Source organism: Buteo buteo, chromosome 26 (assembly GCF_964188355.1).
Source record: "Buteo buteo chromosome 26, bButBut1.hap1.1, whole genome shotgun sequence".
Classification (NCBI taxonomy): Eukaryota; Metazoa; Chordata; class Aves; order Accipitriformes; family Accipitridae; genus Buteo; species Buteo buteo.
This window is the reverse complement of record NC_134196.1, coordinates 3,093,896-3,115,029: the sequence shown is the minus strand read 5'-3', so window position 1 is coordinate 3,115,029 and position 21,134 is coordinate 3,093,896.

The following is a 21,134-nucleotide window of genomic DNA, read 5'->3' as shown; positions in this document are numbered from 1 at the left end:
AGAACAATAGTGTGATGTATAGAGGAATTCCAAGATGATTCTGTTTGAATTATTAGCCAATAGTTGAGATAACGGCTGTAGTCCAGAGCAGCAGGATGCAACACTGACTTGATGGATGTGGTGACCGAGGCTGAGATTCAGACACGGTGGTTGTTAAAGTTCTTAACAGAGCCTCTAAAAGAGGTAAGAATCACCAATTCCCAAAGTCTTACGGTTTTGTTGTTGCAGTTTGTCATTGTTTGAATGGTTTCTAAATCCTGTCCGGGTCAATTCTGACCCTAGATACCCATGTTCCCATAGTTAGCAATTTGAAGGTGGCGTCTGCGCTCTGCAAAGGGCGCTTTTCAGCCAAACCCTGCTCTGAGGGAGAAGTGCACTAAAAATGATGGAAGGCACCCCAGCAAGATAAGACAGTCCATCTTTCATTTACCTATGTAGCAGGTAGGAAGAGAGCAGGAGGAATCAAGGATACTACTGGTGTCTCGTGTTCCTGTAGTAGAAGTGATTTTTGACACGTGAAACTGTGGTTAGACTGCAACAGAGGAGTAGAAGAAAGGCAAATATTGCCTGAAACTACGTATGGGTTTTGCTGACTGATATTCTAAGAGCTTTGTGATATGCATCCAGGTACTTGAGGCTGTACCTAGACAACTAAAGGGAAAATGTGTAAAAAGGGATATACCGGTTCTGTCCCCTTTCTGAAACAGGTAGAGAGCAGTGAGATGGGATGTGGGGGTGAAATCCTGTTTCTACAGGGCTGAAGAACTTGAAATATGTGCTCTGCTTTGAGCGGGGCAGGGGGGCACTTAGTGTGGAAATGGAAGTAGGTCTGTGTCTGGCCAGAGAGACTAGCAACGCATCTATATATTGCGACAGCTTGTGAATTCACGGCGCGAAACCTTTGCTAACAAAATGGGATAATGCCCCTCAAAGGGAGCGTCCTCCTGTCCAGCAGTGCCAGCTCAACTGCTTACATGTGACAGCTCTGCGAGTTGAGGCAAAAGACCCCACAACTCTCTCTTCCTCTTCACTTTCTGGGTTAATTTTTCAACCAATTAACCCCCAGGCCGGTTTGCCGTGTGGAGCAGAAGCAGCTGTGCTGATGATGCTGAAATGCGGGCGTGTGATTAGGTTGGGAGGTGGCCAGGAGGGCTGTGACTCGGTTTAAGGGTGCTGGCACCAGGCATCCTCCCTTGTGCATTCCCAGCTGGCCTGAGATCCACAAAAGCAAAACGTCATCAGCTTTTGTATGTGTGTATTGCTTACATTGGTCTAGGCTTCCACCTGACTGCAGTTTTTTTAATTGCTGTAACTCTGTCTGAGCTTTTTGCCTCCTAAAGTTGTAACTCCAAGCATTAGACCAGCATCGCAGTGCCTCCTGCCAGTACAGTTTATTACCCTACGGGAACTAAAAACAAAATAACTTGTGCTGATAAAAGCATTTTCTGTGGGTGAATCTGGTGTTTTGTCACCCAGTTTTGACCCTGGTGGATTTAAGACCGCACACATGTCAGGGCTTTATCCTTTTATCCCCAAATGACTGTCAGGTTGCCTCACGCTGCTGGGAAGCTGCATTAACCAGTTAGGGTGGAAAGACCGGTCCCTGGCAGGGGCTCACGGGGTGGGTGATATCTGCTGCTTTCAGGGTGAGCCTAGTGCTCGGCTGAGACACCCCGGTCAGCTGAGACTGGTAAAGAAAGTGCGATGGTAACGTTGATGCCGTGCTCCGAGGTGACCGGTCCAGGTGTGTGACAAGTGCAACGCTCGTAAATGCAACCGAGGGGGATGCTATTGGCTCAAGGACCATCGTCATTCCTCACAATTCATCACAGAACCGCAGGAATCCTTATTTTCCAAAGTTTCTATAACCTCTTACAGAGGGGTTAGGCATTTCTACGGAGCAGCCGCCAGTGACCTGTAGCTGGTGTCCGCAGCACCGCTGGTTTGCAGTCAGAATCATTGAGGCTGGACCAGTCCACAGCCTGGAGACACCGCTGGCTCCGTGCTGTGCTGGCAGATCTGAAAGTCAGCACGCCTGGGACTGTCCTGAGATGTCCTTAAGATCCAGAGACCTTCACATTTCATCTCGCCAAAGGAAAACGAGAGACCTCGGAGGCTGCGTGATTAACCTGGAAAAGATTTGTGTCTCATGCTGTTTTCAGAGTAGCAGAAATCCAAGTTAAAATCAGAAAAGGGTATTCTGGGAGGAAAAACAGCAGGGGTTGGGTTATGTGGGGTTACCAAAGCAATGTTCCTGCTAGCTTGGGTAAGGTATTGTAAGTACTCCAAAATCACCATCATGATGCTATCAAAAATATCCCCATCACCTTTTATAAAATGAGCGGGTCAAATTAAATCCAGTGATTTCAGGACAATTTGCTAATTGTAATTAAGTAAAATACAGAGGTCTGTTTCAGGTGTCTCTTGCTTCTGAAATTTATTTAGCTTAGAAACAGAGGGAGAGAGAGAAGAAGAAAAAACCACTTTCCACTGTTTTATGGAATGAAGGTCCTTGCAAATAATTACTTTGACTAATTGCACATTTTCCATGGGGTTATTGTTGAGAGAGAGTAGGTTTTGGTAGCATATATTTTAAACGCAAGGAACATGAAATGCACTGCTAAACCACAGGCTTTGCTATTGAATTGCACCAACGCTGGGAAATGATGTTGGATGGGTGATGGAAAATGTATTTTGAAGACAAGTAATAGTGCTAGTAAAGGAACTGAGGCTTTAAGCTGGTAAAGATGTTTCTCTCTACTGCCTGCTAAAGAATAAAAGGTAGGAATTGGAAGCTCCACAAGTCATCAGCTGGAATTATCTTCCTGGAGATCCAGGAGAAAATAGAAGTCTGTGGGCAAGACCACTTCTAAAAAAACTGAACAGTAAAAGCTAACTGAACAGGCTATTTTCCTTGCTGGAAAACTCTAAAAGAGTTTTATTTTACCATCGCTTGTTCCTGATTTTTCTCTTGATTGAGCAGGTATTTTTCAAGGTGCAAACGAGAATAAACAGTTCCTTTATTTTCCTTTGAAGATGGTTGTCTTTACTCAACAATAATCTGTATGTAGCAGGAATATAGAGGTTCTCAAACATTTTACTCTTAAATCAATTAAAAGAATAAGGAAAAGTCTTAAAGCAGACAATCAAAATGGCTGGAGGATTGGTGGCAAGCATACCCTCTACCTCACTGTAGTCATCGTGAGGTTTTTGATAATATGTTGTTAAATGTACATTTTTCTTCACTCTGTCACAGTAGTCAAGGATTCCAAGGATGCAATGTTTCAAAGGGGGTATTAATGGCTTCTGATATTTTGAATTGTTTACACAGAGTGGAAGGGCTGTGGTGGTTAAACACTGGAGGTAATTTCAATGAGAACCTTGAGTGGAGCCAAGTTACACAGCGCAGACGAATGGAGGCTGATGTGGTGTCAGCTGGGACCGGGGAGCTGACTCTCCTGCTCAGCTTTGGGAGTCAGCTTTTGGGTATCAGTAGCAAAAGTGCAGACACAATGAAAGATATAAGCAAATTCTTAATGGCTTGACCTTTCAGAAGACTGTATCTACGTGACTTTTGCCCTTTTCATTGTTACCATCCAGTAGCCTTTTCTTAAAAAAAGAAAAAATAAAAAAAACCCCTCCAGGACAAAACAAACAAGCCCTGAATTAATTAATGTGAATATGAAAAGTTATAGGATGATCTCCTGGGAGACAGGCAGAGATATGGCTGGGATTTTGAAGCATCTTGCTTGCATGGAAAGAATGACATTTCTGCACATTCCTCATCATTGCGTATGATGAACTTTGTATCCAGGCTTAATGAGACTGTGTGGCTCTTGTATTTGTTGTCTGGTGTTTTGGTTTGGTTTTTTAACAGAAACAGTTAGTGGAAATAATAGAGGGAAGAAAGGAGCAACAAGGAAAGTCAGAACCCAGCTATTTAAGAGAGCGAACTTGAGCAGAACCCTAATGGACTTTGGGACACAGCTTTTGCAATAACCACAGGCAGACTCACAGAGGTTTCCTCTGACACAAGTCCATAGCTTAGGGTTTCTTCACACACATCATTCCTCTCTGAGCACTTGGACTGACAGCAGGCACAGCACGATCAACTTTCCAGCCTAAAGCTTTTGCTAGCATAGTAGAATATGCCAACTAAATTCCTGTAAAATTTTCCCAATGTTTAACATTTTTCAGGTGTTTGTAAAAATGGAAACCTAGTGGATCCTCTGCAGGGTTCTCTTAGTAAAAGCAGCCAGCAGTGAAAACATATATCCAGTAAGTACATACCCTATAAAATGTAGCATGGGACACGGAAAGGCGATGTAGGTGAACTCCTGGGAAACGGGCTGCAGGCTGGCAGCAGCGTGGTAAGGAGTAAATCAGTTGTGATATGCAGCAGGACAAGAGGGATGTACTATGAGAGGTGTCCAGGAGGTTTGATAACTATTTCCCATGTAGTAGTTGGCATATCTGAGCATCAAGGGAAGGATACAATTGCTTATGGCATTAAAAAAGGGCAGTAATGCTATGGAATAGTGGGCTGGAAAATTCTGGCTGACTCCTTGTAAATGCTGATTCTAGCAGCTATACCAGATGAGGAAATGACCTTTCCAGAAGCAGCACAGTATCACGGTTGTATGGTGCATTTACAGTTGCAGACAGACGCTTGGCGCTATAGAATCAAATACAGAATTCTGTACAGTATTGCTCTTTATTTTTCAGTGATTAACTCTGAGAGCTGGGATGATATACCACCTGAGGTTTTCTCTGATGCTAAATCAATTTTCTTTTGCTCATATTTTATTGTTATAGTTATTGGTTCTGAATAACCCCTGAAAGCTTACTGCCATATATGAAACTGTTCCTTCATTAGTGTCTGATGATCCACAGGGATGTTTTCATGGAAACTTCTACATATTGACCTATAATTTTTCTAGGATTTGAACAATCTTAATGATAGCAAAAAACCTCTGCTACTACAGAGAGGGGCAATTATTTATTTGTAGTCAGCAGTGACTTTACCCCTAAGCTATAGTAAAACTGTTAAAACCAAGTGTTTGGTAACTTCCCAGCTAGGAAACATTTTCTGAACCTTTCCCTGTATAGTTTTCTGTGGTTTGAATTATCATTTGTTAAATATATTATGACATACTATTTACCACAGACCACAGCTTTGAGACCTTTGTGTGGCTGTGTCCCCTAGGAATTTCATAAATAAATCACTGAAAACTAGACATGTACTTCAATCCCTTTTGCTGTATTTTACGTCTTCTGAATGATATCTGCTTTGACGTGGATGAGACCAGGTTTATTAATGTTGCTTTATCAGTTGCTAAGGGCTGTGATGTGCTGAAGTGGAATTTGGACATTGCTGCTTCTTAGCATGTGTGACTTGTAGACCATAAAGCTATTATCCCAGCTGGAGGGGGAGAAAAAAAAACCAACCCAACCCAAAACCAAAGGAAAAAATAAAAGGAGGGGGAAAAAGGTACTTATTATTCAAGACAGCAGAGCAAATTGAAAACTCTTGGTTCATCTGAAAACCTCTACTGAACTTTCCCCAAACAGGAAAATTAATGAAATGCCGCTTGACTATTTTGCTTTTTCTGCATTGTGTTTTGACATTAATTTGATCTGAAATTTCATCTTGACTAATAGTCAGCTTCCTTAATATTCATCTTACTCTGGTGGCCCAGGTCTGTGCACTCAAGGATTTGCTGCTGAAATAGCAGTGTTTTGTAAAAGTCGGTGTTTTTCCTTGGTTGCTTACAGAAAGTAAATCTCAGAGAATTGGTCTATTACTGGATGTGCATCTGATTCTGAGTCAGTGAGAGCTGCAGAGGTTCAGCATTTCTCGTTATTGAGCCATACAAACAAGGAGGTGCCTCAGACTGGCTCATGAAGACTTTTGAGAAGAAAAAAAACCAAACCTCACTCTGAGTAGCTCTGTTCAAATCTTGCTGCTTATCCTTCAGGCCTTGTCCATTCAATAACGTAGCCTTATTATAAAACACATTTAAACACGTATGTGATGAAACCTTAGTTCTTTTTTTGGTGCAGTACTGCGTACGGATAGGCCTGAAGGATGTGGGTTTAGCTCTTGGTGCTGGAGCAGAGGTGGACTCTGTGCAGGTAAGACTCAGCGCTAACAAATGCTCGTGCTCACTGCCTTGCCACGCTGGGACCAATTGCTGTCACCCTGTCCTGGAAAAATGCATTCCCTGTCCTGCTTTTTGTTTGAATTCAATATGATGCCTTTTGCACAGCTTTTGTCATATTCATTTTGTGAGCAGAAGAAAAATTTTTAATCAGAGGGCCCTTTTTTGTCCTACCTCCATTAAATAGCCAGCTGAAAACAAACGTTTGGAAGTTATATTTACTTTTCTAATAAAAATTAATTGTGATCCCTACCTACCATAATTATTTTTTAATCATGCACCATGCTATGCACCTCTTTGGCTATATATAGATTCTTTGACTGTATATATACGCGTATATACATAGGTTTTTCAGCTATACTGAAATAGAAATTTTTAATTTGTTCTAATTCTTGTTACATACAAAAATTTGACTATTTTTCATGTGTGAATTTGGGAAGTTCTTTTTGTAAATCAGCCTAGTGTATCGTTACTTTATGTATTTCAGCAGAAGGCATACTAAAGTGCTTTGGGCTGCGGTGTATTGAGATCAGCCATCCATTTATGAAATGCCCTCCTGGCATTTAGAAGCAATATCCATTCTGCAAGAGCAACAATGTGTGAAAACCTGTAGGAAGGAACATAAATAATGGTTTATCCAGTTGAACCGTAGAGCCACTGGTTTGTAAATAGGACAGATGTAACTAACGTGCTGTAATTTGGAGGCTACTCTGTCATAAACCCAACTGACTTTTGCTATGTCTGAGACGTGTATGTCACACAGTGTATCACCTGCTTCATGCTCTACAGGTGGTGGATTATCTTTGGTGATCTCTGAGAAATTAATTATTAGATCTAAGGGCTTTATGGGATTAGATAAACTCTCAAGCTGAAGTAGAACTTCTCCAGTGTATCTCCCTCTGTCTTGGGCCCTCTGAGTTGCCTCTCAAATAATAAATATCCTATTTATTCTTAATTACAAGTAGGTGATGTGTATTTGCATTAACTTTTGTTTATTCTGCCATTGGAGGAAGTAAATTAGTGGCATTGAGACTATAACCTTTATTAAACAGTGTAGCCAACTAATCTGCTCTAATCTCACAGTACAAAGCTGACAAAGGTGTTTATGGAAACTTGCTGAGATTTCGAAACTTAACAGTAGAGAATTAAGCTTTTTGTGTGCCGTGGAATAATTTGTCTTGTAATTTAGCTTTAATTCACATTTTCACAATTAATTAAACATCAACCTAATCATTATACACATAAAGCATTTAAATTGATGTATGAAGAATGATGGGGAATGAATAATGCTTTGAAGATCCATTTCAAATTAGTTGTTTGATTAATGAATATTCCACAAGGGCATTTGTGTGATGACCTCTGTTGATGACTTAAGGAAAGGCATGTCTGTTTAGATAATGAGAAGACAAAGTGAGTGAGAGTTATCTCTGCAAGTAAGCAGTGTAGAATTACAAGGATTAATCTATAGGAAGTATATTACTTTTTTTGCATTGCTTGTAAGAGATAACATAGAACTGTAAGTTCAGTAAATAAGTTTGGCATCTGAAGATGCTACTTTACGATAAAATGCACTAGCTGTGTGTGTCAGTCATCTTTCTCTGGTGACGGAGGACCATAGTGGAGGGCTGTTCTCTCTTCCTAAGCCCATTACTGCCTGCCAGTACCTAAAGGGGGGCCTACAAAAAAGCCAGAGAGGGATTTTTTTTACAAGGGCATGTAGTGATAGGACAAGGGGTGATGGCTTTAAACCGAAAGAGGGTAGATTTAGGTTAGATGTAAGGACGAAGCTCTTCACTCTGAGGGTGGTGAGGCACTGGAAGAGGTTGCCCAGAGAAGTTGTGGCTGTCCCATCCCTGGCAGTGTTCAAGGCCGGGTTGGATGGGGCTTGGAGCAACCTGGTCTAGTGGAAGGTGTCCCTGCCCACCTTTAATGTCCCTTCCAACCCAAACCATTCTATGATTATGATCCTTCACAGCACTAGACTTTTTGTTTTCTTGCATGCAACAGAAGTAAAATGCTTCACACTGTAGATCATTCACTTCCTATTGCTTCTATAGAGATGAAATACAAATGTTTTACCTGGTAACCTTACTTAATAGATTGGGTTTCCAGCTGTTTTACTTCAGCAGCGTACAAAACGTGTGTATAAAAGTAATGGTAGTCTTATATATCAGAAATGCGATGTGGTTCGGCACCTACAAGAGTTTCCCCGGTGCGGGTTCTGCCCCTCGCCTGGCGCCCTCTGAGCGGCTGAGGCAGGATGGAGTGAGCGCTGGGTGGGCCAAGCAGATGTTCAATCTGATCATGCCTACTTTCCATAGTTATGAAAATACTGGGAAAAAAGTGTTGCTGTGTATCAGTCTGAACATTTTTTAAGTTTATCACAAGATCCCAATGAAATATTTCATAAACACTTTGGGCAACAGTTAGCCGTGTCTATGTGCTCTGCTTTCAGCTTGTCGTGTTGGAGCGGTGTAGGGACAAGAAAGACCACCCTGGAAAGTCCTGGAGCCTGAGGAGCTCTTCAACGGGCGAGGGGTACATGGTGGGTACCCTGGCATGGCCACCACTTCCCAGGTGCCATTTCTGGCGCTGTTGGGGTCACTTATTGCTAGTGTGGTTGCCTTTGGTGATCTTACAGAAGGTGTAATTCAGGCAGAAAACCCCGTAGTCTTAGCTTTTCCTTAGTTTCCCTTCTCCTAGGCTGTCCTGACTGTGAAAAAAGGGTGTTATTTTCAAGTAAGAATTCAGAGGGGTTGAGGAAAATCCAGTCCAGCCCCTCTTGAAGATACCGCTGAGTTCCCCAGATGACAAGAATGTAGACATTAGATCTGGTCATGAGTCTTTACATAAAGTACTTTTTAAATTGTAGAACATGGATTTGATGAAATAGGATTTTTTTTCTGCATTACTAGGCAAGATTTACCAATTAATTTTTTTTTTTAAGAGATAATTTTTCAGGTCCGGGATGGAGCTTGTGGCCCAACCCTTACCCTCTAAGAACACAGAAAAGGATGCAATGGGTGAGATCAATAAAACCCCAAATCCAATAGTCTGTCTGCAGCAATGGCAGGTAGAGAAGCAAGGAAATCCTGAGCAGATAGCTCGTATTCCCTGAGCTTCCAGTAGGCCAGGGGTTTCCTTCAGCAAGGGTGATATCTTTGTGTTTAAAAAGACAGATAGCCTGCCTGGTTCAGTCAGAGATTAGGATGGGGTGTCCCACATGCTAGTCAATAATATTTGTGTTCAGACTTTCCCTTTGGTTCAGGGAATATTGGATAATGGAAAGAAAGCCAGAATGCTGCTCGTGCACAGATTGATTTAGAACAGAGGTGTGAATGCAGGTTTCAGACACCTTCTCTCACATTTTTTCCATTCCCAAGTCCCTTTCTTCTGATATGTTTTGTTCTCTTAGTTGCAGTCTCAGCAAAAAAATTGAAACAAAATTCTAATATTTCAGCTTAACCCAGGCAGCCACGGAGCAGCCAGGTTTACTCCCTTCTCTTTCCCCTGAAGTAGGGAGGGCAGCCTGCACAACATGGCACCATCTCTCCTCTCCAGCTCATTCGAGCTTGCCTTGACAGCTCAGGGAAGATGTTTTAAATTTCCTGTCAAACGTAAGATTTTTTTTTTCCTTAACCTGTGTGATTTCAAGGGCCACATTTGAGAATCTAAAAGGGGTTGTGAGCGGTGGGGACCAGGACCGGGCGCTTGTGCTTTGAACATCCACAGCTTTTAAACCATTCAGAATCAGAGAAAAATCCCATCGTTCTCAGGCGCTCGTCCTCTCCGCTTCCTCAGCACAAGGGGAAAACTTGGCCTGGATGCGAGACGCACGTGTCTCTCGATGGAGAGGTAATATTTCAAACAAGTTAATCCTGCTAGGCTGACTCCTTTCGTACTGGATGGGTTCTGAGGTGATGCGTTAAATCAAGACAGATCCAGTCCTCTTCCCCTTGGCGTAACATCTCCTGCCTGCTGGCATCCCTGCCCTGGGCGGGGGGGGTTCTGCCAACTCTCGGTACAGGGAGAGCAAGAGCTCCCATTTCCCCAGCTTACGTATTATTAAAAATAATTAGAAGGCAAAGGAAAGCAGGCTTGAAGTAAAGGCTAACGCAGTGAAAAGGGTGAAATAAATTTAGAAGTAGAGAATATCAGCGCACAGATGTCAATCACAGCAGGATAAACTGCAGTATTTACACAAGAGAAATCGGAACCATGCCCACTGTGCTGTCTGCCAATATGCTCCTTTGGAACGGCACTATTTATAGCACGGTACTTTTGCCACCAATAGGAGCCCACAAATATTAGTACTTAAAATATAGAATACCTTTGCAGTCATCAATGGGTAATCATGATTTGAAGTTTGTACCCCTTAAAGTGATCTCTTTTAACTTTGTCATTATTCTTTGCTCTATTTCTGAATTTTGTTGTTGATAAAATTAATTCTGTGTTGTGATTGCAGTGAATAAGTGAGAACAACAGGAAAATATATTTATTAATGAGTTCTTTTTAAATAACACTTTGAATCAATAAGTGCAGATGAAGCTTCACTTACACAGAACAAGAAGCTGTGACCAGAAAAAGCTTTAAAAATAATATGACGATAATGTTAACAATATTTCACTGCTAACATTCATTTTGCTTTGGGTAGTAGATAAGTTATTCAGATACAACTAAATCTACTTTTCAATACAATGAGCACTTACAAGCTTATGACTGACTTTTCGTGAGACTTAAGGGCATATATTTGAAACTGGGGCACAAACTTATAAGTAAAATATTAACTAATCTTTACCTGGATTCTGGTATAGAGCCCCTCAACAAAATTTAGGAGGTTACTACATTGTGGAAGTTAGAACACCTGCAGTGAGATGCTAGTAAGTAGATGTGTTAGGCAAGGGAAATGCCATTTCTTGATTCATGCTGAACACCTAATTCCATCTAGAGTAATGTATGGCCTGTCATATGGTATTGATTCAACTGAAAGAGCGTCACTAGTTAAATAAAATATCTTTAAAACATTCTGTATAATTAGTTCATTTCTAATGATCCACATACCTACAGGAAAAATCCTAGGAAAGAAAGAAGAAATCTTCTCCCTCAAGAAAAGAGAAAGTGAGTACTCCACTCTCGGTTCCCAGCTGGTGTAAATCAGTGTCCTTCGCTGCTCGGGGATTTGTCGCATTACCTATTTGTCTTTGCTTGTGGTATAGCTGAAGTGAAAAGAAGGCAATCGTTTATCTCTAAGCTTCTTATCTTGTGAATAGTGTGCTGGAGTGTGCGTGTGTGCATGCATGTGTAGATTCAAAGTTATCGCTGGAATAATGAAACTACCATTTAACCAGAGAAGATTTTTATAAAATTGTAAGCCCCCCCCGCCCCAAAACCCCAAAACAAACAAACAAAAACCCCCCCAAACCAAAAAACTCCACTAAGTGCTTTTAAAGCCCCATGATAGAAGATCAAATGGAAGTTTTCAGCTCCCAGAGCCCAGCGGCAGCTGACTCCCCCGTGCGAATTGCCCTCCTGGTCCCCCCCGGAGAGAGCGCTCCGGTGGGAGCCATCAGAGCAACCTGGCTCCGCTCAGCCTGGAGTAACAATGGGCTGGCATTAATATGCTTTCGCTGAAGGGTGAAACTCTTCTGCAGTTTCTTTGCTACCTGTGTATGTCGATTTTTATTTATTTTTTTTTCCCCCTATACAGGCTTCTCCTCATTAGTGCCCTAGAAAGAAATAGCCTTTCTGTGAAAGTAAAATGTTGAAACTCTACTTCTAAGTGTGTACTGTTCCACCCTTGCATTTTTAGTGGTGAAAACTGGTTGTTACATCTACAGCCGAAAGCTTCAAAATCCTGAGCCTATTGAAAGAAAAGGGATCAATTTTGAAACTGTGCTGGAAAGGAAAAAAAAAAAACCAAAACCTGAAAGAAAGTATTCAATGACAAGGTATCCAGCCGTACAAAGATGTTTGGAGAGGAGAGCTGCTGCCTTTATTCTTGAATGGCACAATTCAGAGAGCTTTTAGAGCAATAAAATCACACCTTTGGCAATCACGGGGGATGATTTCTGCACAGAAGCGTCGCAATGTAAAAGTCTGGGTGATGTACCTTGAGCTTGTTTTCCCGGTCCACCTTGAGGAATCTGTTTATGCATCACTGTCCTGGTTCTCCAAACCTACCCACAGAAGTTATTAATTCCCAAAGAGACAGGAGGTTCCACCACCTGCCTGGAGGGCCAAGTAGGATCTACTGCCACACTTTGCAGACCCTGGTCCGAAAAAATATTTAGCTTTCCAGGCAGGTGGATTCCTAAATTCTCATCCAAACTTTCACTGCATTTTCAGATTAACCAAAGGTAATACATCAAAATGAAATTCATTGAATCAATGGCTTTATTTTGCCCAGCCTCGATTGAAAACTGTGTAGACCATGAGGCATGCTGTCTGTCAGGTACCTGTCTCTCAGGAGAGAATAAACTGTAGCTCCTGTGAAGCGCTGTGGCAGCTCAAGGAAAGATTAATGTTGAACTGTCCTGAGACAAGATATTTTAATTGTATTTAGCAAACTAAATTAGTTCTGCATGGATCAATCCAACCTAAGCCAATCTGTTTCATTTTCATTTTGTACGCTGGAAATTGAAACATGACAGAAAAATTTCAGTTCTCCCAAATTTGCTTTCTATGAAAAGAGTCTTCCCCCTCAAATTCTCTATAAAATTCTCAACGGACATGTAATATTTACATTTTCCTGGTCGTGGCTGAAAGCCAGATTCCTTCAAGGTTGCTGTTTGCAAAATCCTTTTGCTGGGCGGAAGACGTGCAAAGATCAAAGCTGTCCCTGAACTGACTGGTTTCATCAGGGAAAGGTGCCTCTCCAGCTCATCAAAACATACACTCGAAAATCAGGCAAACAGCTCAGAATAAATATTGTATGATGATTTGACTCAAAGGGGCAGGTTTGGGGTTGTAGCCATGCTGCCATGAACGTGGATAGCTTTTGGTCAGCTTGGACAGTCGGTTAATGGTGCTTGCTTCTGCCTGCAGTAAAACGAGCTGTTCTGAAGAATCACAAGCCAGCAAATTCGACAGCGGGAAGGAGAGAGAGGGCATTGCGGAGTCGTTGCACAAGGACCGGTAGCTGCTGCTTGCTGGTGAGAGCCATTCCAGACCTTATGCTTGTAATTGGCACTCTAAGATGCTTTTGCTTTTTTATGTTTCCAAGTGAGCCATTCAGCTAACGTTAATTTCATTCAATGGCAATAAAGGTGAAATCTCTCTAAAAATAATTCTCTTCCTTTGCATCAAGATATGATCCCTAAGTAAACAGGCTTTAATTAATGGCAGAGAGTATCCTGTCAGCTAGCAGCACTCCCTTCATCTGTGGAGCTACACTGAATTCATGGAGCTTTTAAAATTACTCCTCAGACACAGCATCACTGTTTCTCTTTCATCCTATCCCCCAACACCCCTCTCTGCAGTGAGACGCAGTGGTTTTGAGCGATAGGATACGAAAATAGCACCTAAGCAGCTGTACCAAGTGGGTTTGCTGTGCCATTAAAAAGGGGAAAATCTTCCCAGTTTGCTTTGTGGAGGTTCGTACAGTGGTGGCATTTCAATATTTTTTTAAAAGCTCTCATCTTTTTGCATGCCCGTACTGGGAGGTGAGAGCCTCCAGCAAACACGGTGTGCGTATCATCGTCGGCTTTCTCTAGGAGTTATCCTCACCAGAAGTCAGGGGACAGGATTGTTTTGATGACTCACAGATTAGGTAAAACGGTGCTGGGCTCTTCATCAGCTCTGTCTCTGTCTCGCCTTGGTGCTGCGGGGACCGGAGAGGCGCAGGAAGGGTCATCTTAACCCTCAAAAATGTTTAGCAGCAACTTGCTCCTGGCCCGAGGTATCCCACTTGCAGCTCCCTTTCCCTCCCCAGTGTGCTTGGAGTTGGGTAGAGCAGACCCTGGTGTTCCTGAGCATTTTCTCGCTGCTTACGGCTATTTCAAATGAGCTCGCTGTGCTGCTAATATTTCTAAACTGATGGTCGGCTGCCTGCTGGAGCGCTGCTGAGTGCGTGCAACTTGCCTTGCAAAATGTAGCTGGAAGGATCCTATCTGTCGCCACCGAAGGAACCGAGCCGTGCAAACTCCCCTCTGCCATGGAGCCCCCACGTAACGCAGTCGAAAGGGCTTTGGGAAGCACTTCATCCCCGGAGACTTCGACACCTCCCTTCTGTTACCTCTGTAAGGGCACCTCATTGACAACCTGGGTGTGCTACCTGCTGGCGAGATTGATCTTTACCCTGTGTCAGAAAGATGCTTAATGATCATTCAGATTAATTTCCAAATGTCCTTGTGATATCTCTCAAGGAGGAAGGCAAACAGTGGGTTTGCTATATTTAACTGGGTTTCGTGAGAGGTTTGTTTTGCTGATAGATCGAGTCAGTGAAGAAATGTTTGCCGGCAGTTATGACCTCATTGATGCCGTTGACCAAGCGGAAGGACGGCTGTTTCTGCTGACTTGCCTGCGCGGGTGCTGGCGCTTCTCCCTCTGCACGGAGCAATAGGGGCATTAGTGGTAAGTGGAGCTTAAGCCTTTACACACTGAGGAATTGCTTGCTGAGAAATCCAAGGAGGCAGAACTTCAATTAGAGGGAGGACGATGAAAATCAAATAGGTGACAGGCGTGGTGCCGTGGGCACGGTGTGCTGAACAGCTTTTCGGTGGCCACACCGGCGTGAGTAGCAGCTGCCCCCGCTGCTGGCTCTTGCCCTGTTTCGTGTTTCCCTCCTCATCCTGCAGTCCCATGCTGGCACAGCCTTTTTTTTTTTTTCCAGGCAGGCAGTGAAGCAGGCTGGGAATTAAACACTTTTTTTTTTTTTTTTTTTTTTTTTATTTTCTTCCAGAGGGTATTTTTCAGCTGGATCAAGTTTCTGCAGCCTACCTGACCATTTGGACACCAGTGCAGCGGCAGGGACGCAATGATTCACGGCCAGGAGCAAGCCATTGGAAAGGACGGCTGGATGGGGCAGTGACTGGCCAGAGCAAACCTGCCACCAAATGCCAGAGCAGAGCTTCCATCCAGGTGGTGTCATAGAAATGCTGTGTCTTTTGATTTAACATGCAAAAACCCGCAAGGTAGAAATCATGCCAATTCACTAACTGGATTTCTGGAAGGGAGCCCTTATTGTATTTTAAAGAGTTTTGATCATGCAGTCAAAGGAGCATATACACATAGCTTTGGTTCTCCTGTATCTTTTCCCAGCAAAGAATCAATATGACTGCTGCGGATTTTCAAAGAAAAATGATAACCCCGTGGCAACTGGTTGCTTGTAAAAATGTTTTATGGTGGTTCTTGCCTTGCTTGACTATGATGAATAAGAAAGAGATGGTTCTTGCCTTGCTTGACTACTACGAGCAAGGAAGAGATGTATCCACCACACGCTCTGTTAACTGGGAAATTCTCCGGCGTTGCAGGCAGGGTCTTGGTCTGGTCCCCCCAGTGCCGCAGGGAGCATCCCCTTGTCCCAGAGCTGCATTTCGGCTGCTGGGCAGAGGTCAGGCCGGAGGGTTGTGAGGAAAACCCGAGAGCTCCTTAGTCCTAGGCCAGGGCAGAAATCATGAACTGGGATCGTCTCAACCAAAGACTAAATCTTAAATGAAAGCAAACCATAAAAATGGCTCTTTCTGACCTTGTCCAGACCGCAGAGGAGTTTAAAGGGGTCGTTCACAGATGGCATAATCGCCACGTAGCAAAATAAACCAAAATTGCGGCTTTAATATCAGAGAGATAATCAAGACTTGGCCTACTTGTTGCACATTTCATTTTATAGGCAGAAGTTATGGGTTTATGTACTGGAACTCTCTTTATAACAGCTTATCAAAAGTGCTTCACATGAACATATGTTTTCCCATGGTTGTGTTTTCTGAGCATGCTGAACGATTTAGTAATACCAGCTAATGATGCAAAATGGGTTTCAATAGCAATTTTAGTGGCTAAATGAATCATACTTAGATAAGGGAAATCTGAAACATTCCAATTTATGCAAAATTGCTAAATGACCTATCCAACATATCTCTGAGGAGAAGTTAACACAGGGTGGTACAAGGAACTGGAAAAATACAGCGATGTTTTCTCCTTTACAAATGAATGGGATTTTAAAGAGAACTTTAACATGCAATACCAACTATTTCCTTTATGCTTGTTATCTTTAAAAAGATTCTTGTAAGTCTTTGGAGATGAATTCTTTTCTTCCTTTCTGCATGTAGTCTGCTGAAGTACTGGTTTATTGTCATTTGTTTTCTTTTTTACATGATTTCTCTGTCTTTTTCTCTTTCTTCTTTTTCATTAGATATTAATAAACAGAGGAAAACAGCAAAACACAAGTGATGTGATTAGGCAAACAAATGCTGTAGTGCATGTTTTACCCTGCTTTATCTTATAACTTCTCAAGTGAGGTGGTTTCCTCCAAAAAGAGGTTTTCAAATCTGCTTAGAAAATACGAGAAGACTTCTTACACTGTTTTGGACATGCCAGTGTTGATTAACAAAGGCATTCATATCTGTGCAACTAAAATCAAATTACCATAAAACCTACAGAAAAGAAAAATGGAATTAGCTGAGTTCCATGCCATGATTTTTATCAGAAAATTATTGGGACTATCCATCTGCTTTGCATTTTTCTTAGGTCCCTGTCCAAAAGACGTGATCTACTAGCGTGTTTGGGAAAACAAGAAAAAACAAAAGGACAGTAAACCAATGGAAAATCTTGTTGACATAATACAAGGCAAGCTGTCCAGAAAAGTAAGTGTTACTCTTGAGGCACTAATTACTAACGATGTTCATGGTATGTGAATTTCAGTCAGTCTTCCAGTACCGGTAGGTTGTATTTCTAAAAATGGTGCCTGAAGAAGTGCTTTATTAAGGAAGCATATACTATTTACTGCTGCACTGGGTAGCATTTTATATTGCAAAACACTTCTTAACTTTTAAATAAATTTTATCCCTGGTGACAAGTTAATAGATATCACACTAGGCTATTTGCTGTGAATTGATTTATGTTGGTAGTAGACAGAAACGGTAGCCTTCTTATTCTGAGAGAAAATTGGGAGTGGGATGTGGAGGAGGAAGTAGAGGAAAAATGAATTTTATAGTGATCTTAATTAGAAAAATATTACAGCACCAGGGTCACACAACAGGAGTGAAGCATTGTTTCACTTCATGGCAGAAAGATTAATAGATTCTGCCTAGGATTTGTGGCAAAAGCCCATTGTAAATTGCTGTAAACGGCAAATAAAAATTACAGCCAGAAACAATTTTTTGTGAAACTGGTCTGCACAATCAGGATTTATTTTTTTCTTTCTTAGGATATTTCATATACGCCTATCTAAGGAATCTCCATATTTCCAAAGCAATCTCTGCTGAGACATGAAACAACTATCCATAGACTATAGGACTTAAAATGAGTCCATGAGGGTAAGTTATCCTCAGTGCACATAAGGAGAAAAATAGAATTTTTAAAGTTGACATTGACCTATTTTAATTATTTCTGTGCTTCTCAGACACCAAAACATGAAGTTTGGGACCAGCAGCACCCAGAATGTGTCCCGTCAATAGGTTGGAAGCATACTCGGGGACTCTATTCAAGTGTAAAGCAACATTATAGGGTGGCACGATAACTGATAGAAGATTACAGACTCCCATTAAATTACTGCAAGCCAAAAGCGGCGAAAATAGCACAAGAAATTAATTTACAGAAAAATCAGTCTTGAAATGTTCTCAAGCAACACTAATTTAAGCTTTTCATTGCTTTGAAGAAATGGTGTTACATGAAACTCAGAACATATTTCAAAGGCCTTCAAAAGCCTATAGAGGCTAAAATGATTTTCAAGTCACAGCCCTTCCTACCTCTCTTTTCTTTTGGTATGACTGAGGAACATGGTGGAAAGGTGGAGATCTGCATCGGGATAAGGTATGTGTACTTCTTGTATCTGGGAAATAAAAAAAAATCTCCTAGAAATCTCTGAGATCTAGACCTAGGCGTGTCAAGTAATACCGTCAAATATTAAATCTGACTGCCAGATAAGCAAACAAATGCCAGCAAACAGCTTCATGACAGGAAAATTAAGAAAATCATTATAGGGCTTCATTTTTTTAAAAAATTTTTTTTTTTTCCCCTTTCAAGGCTGCAACTTGCATTACTTCAACCATGACATACCCAGGCCAGCTCCTTGTTTTGTTCAGCATACCTCCAGGTGACACATCACAGCGCGTCACGTTCAATGTCCTCGTCTCTCTATTTGTCTCTGAGAAAAGGGCACCTCCAATGGGAGATAATTTAGAGGATCGTGTGCTGACGTAGTGGATACCTTAGATATACTATAGATGGAATGTAAGCAGTCTAAATTCAGGTGTCTACATTTAAACACCTAATTTCATATGGCTAATTGTTACCAACCACTTCAATGGAAAGGGTAGGGATTCCTTCCGAAGCAGGCGCGGTATATTCCACCCTAAAAAGTTCCCTGCCCTCTTCCAACAGCTGGAGGCTGACTCCCACCTTGAAGCCTATTCCTTGCCTCCAAGATGCTTTTTATTTTTCAAGTCTTCTATAGGTTAAATGTTCATCGTTTGGAAAGGATCTTTCCTTGAATTTGTTAAATTTGATGTTATCATATTCCCATGCTTTCTTTCTCTTTGTTAGTATTTTAATACCTGAAACACAGAAGCTCACAAAACAGGTTATTCTGTATCAACATGTTTCCAGAGAAAAAGGACACCTTTGAATGTCAGAACAGAAATTGAGAGCATAGATTTTAGTGTAAATCTTATGATTTGGTCTAAAATCAGGAGTTAAATATGTTTCTTAAGAAACAGATTTACAATGTCATTAACAGCTAATTGTACGGTGTTTATATTCCTACTCTCTTAAAGCAAATTGTTTTCTTTACATTTTTTTTAAGTCTCAAAGCAGCAGCTGTCTAAAAAGAAGACTTACGTTTTGCTTGGAAATTAATTCTGGGCATAGCAAATATTAGAAAAATGATAAAAAGTAAGGTCGCATTCTTCTCCCCCCCCCCGCCCCCCATGAAATTATACAAATGACATTACAACAATTCAGAGTGTTTTTTGTAAATAATTTTCACTTTACATTGAATATTTGCACATTAATAACTTGGGGATTTTGTCATTTTCAGTGTACTCTTCTTTCATCAACGCTGTGTGATTATTCATAATGAGCAGCCGGTGTCTTTGAAAGTACTGTAGAATGTGCAAGTAAGATAAAAAAAAATTATTTTTGTAGTGACTGCAAACGAAAGACCTCATTAATCAACTAGCTTCCATTTAAACATTAGCATTAGAAGCTTCAGTATATCATCATTATATGTTTAACCCCTTAAAGCTGCGCCCCTCAAAGTCACCCCCTGGAACCTGCGCGACAGCATCGCGCGGCGAATACGTACCCCGAGTTCACGAAACGTGTGCTCCGGACCAAGAGCAGAGCTGGTCTCCTCCTCGATGCATTCTCAGACCTCTCGCTGCGTTTACTAAAAGCGCTATTTGAGCACTGGCGGGAGAAACAGCTCCCTTCCCAAAGCATTTGGATGGGTTAGGAAACTGCTGATTCCACCGTAAAGGGTACGAAGATGATGTGAATGAATTTTTGTATTATGGAGTTAGCCCGGTAATGCTGACTGCATTTCCCTTTCTCTGTGTGCGTATTAGCATCCCATTTTATATAACTCTTGGAAGAAATATTTGAAGTATTACAGAAGTGTACCACTTTTCTCTGAGGAAGGTGGGGAGGTATCTGGTGCAGTCCATGGTTAAAGCTGAGATGCATTTTGCATTTATTAGCCGTTCAGCCCCTGTCAATTCTGAAATGTGTATTTTGGGACCATATTCTGGAAACACCATAAGCAAAAGGGAAGACAGCCTGAAACTGTGTATCTTTCAACTCAGTTTAATCAGGAGGTATGAACATAAAATGCAAAGTTCCTTACTTGCAAATTTTGTGTTTATTACAGGGTGTCAGCAGAGATACTGCTTTCTTTTTTCTTTTTCTTTTTTTTTTTTTAAGAGAAGTAAAAGAAAGCCTGCTGGAAGCATTAGAAAAAATCCCTAAAAACTTCTACATCTTTCTCAGTTTGCTGTGTTGCATCTGTATATGTTATACTCATCTGCTTTTTCTTGAACATTGCTGAGCCCCACTGGATTCAGGGTTGGGTTTTGCCAGCCATTGCATCCCTACAAGAGACAGTTACTTCGGAGGACCAAGGGCTCAGAAGTCGTCGAGCTTATAACTTGTTACTTGCTCACTTAGGGGTCTAAGGAGAAGAACAGAGACCTGAAACTGTCAGGCTGAAGAAACACTTGCTGGTTAGGTAGCCAGTGTCAATGGTGCGGTGCTGGGTTAGACTCAGATCCAGCTGAGCAAAGCTGTGGAATCCCTAAAGACCTGAGTTCTTTTGAGGACTGAAAATTAATGTGATCCTTCTGTGGTAGTATAGGGCATGCACTTTATATATGCTAATAGAAAATCTGTATTCCTGGGTGATCCCAAGGTGCTGTTTCTAAGCTAGATTCTCTGAAAAATCTTTATTTTCACTAACTTCAGCTGGACTCCACAGCTGAGAAGCTGCTGGGCAGAGAAGTCCATGGCCCCAAGGCAACCCATAAACCGTGTCTCTTGCACTGGAAGAGGTGGGAGCTGGGACAAACACTGTCCTCACACGCTCCCCGAGGGAACACGCTTACCTGTATCACCCATGCGGTGTCATTTCCTCCTCCTCATTAGCTTCCCACGTTATGAGACAACAGAAGTGTCCATGCGGACAGGCAACTTGTGCTTGATTGATTGTCGCTGATGCTGACACAAGTAATAAACTCAAAGGAAGATGAAAATTGCCTAGCAAGAATGATTCGAATAACACCTGCCTTCCTGGGCAAAGGAGCACTTATTTGCTTCTCCTCCACTGAC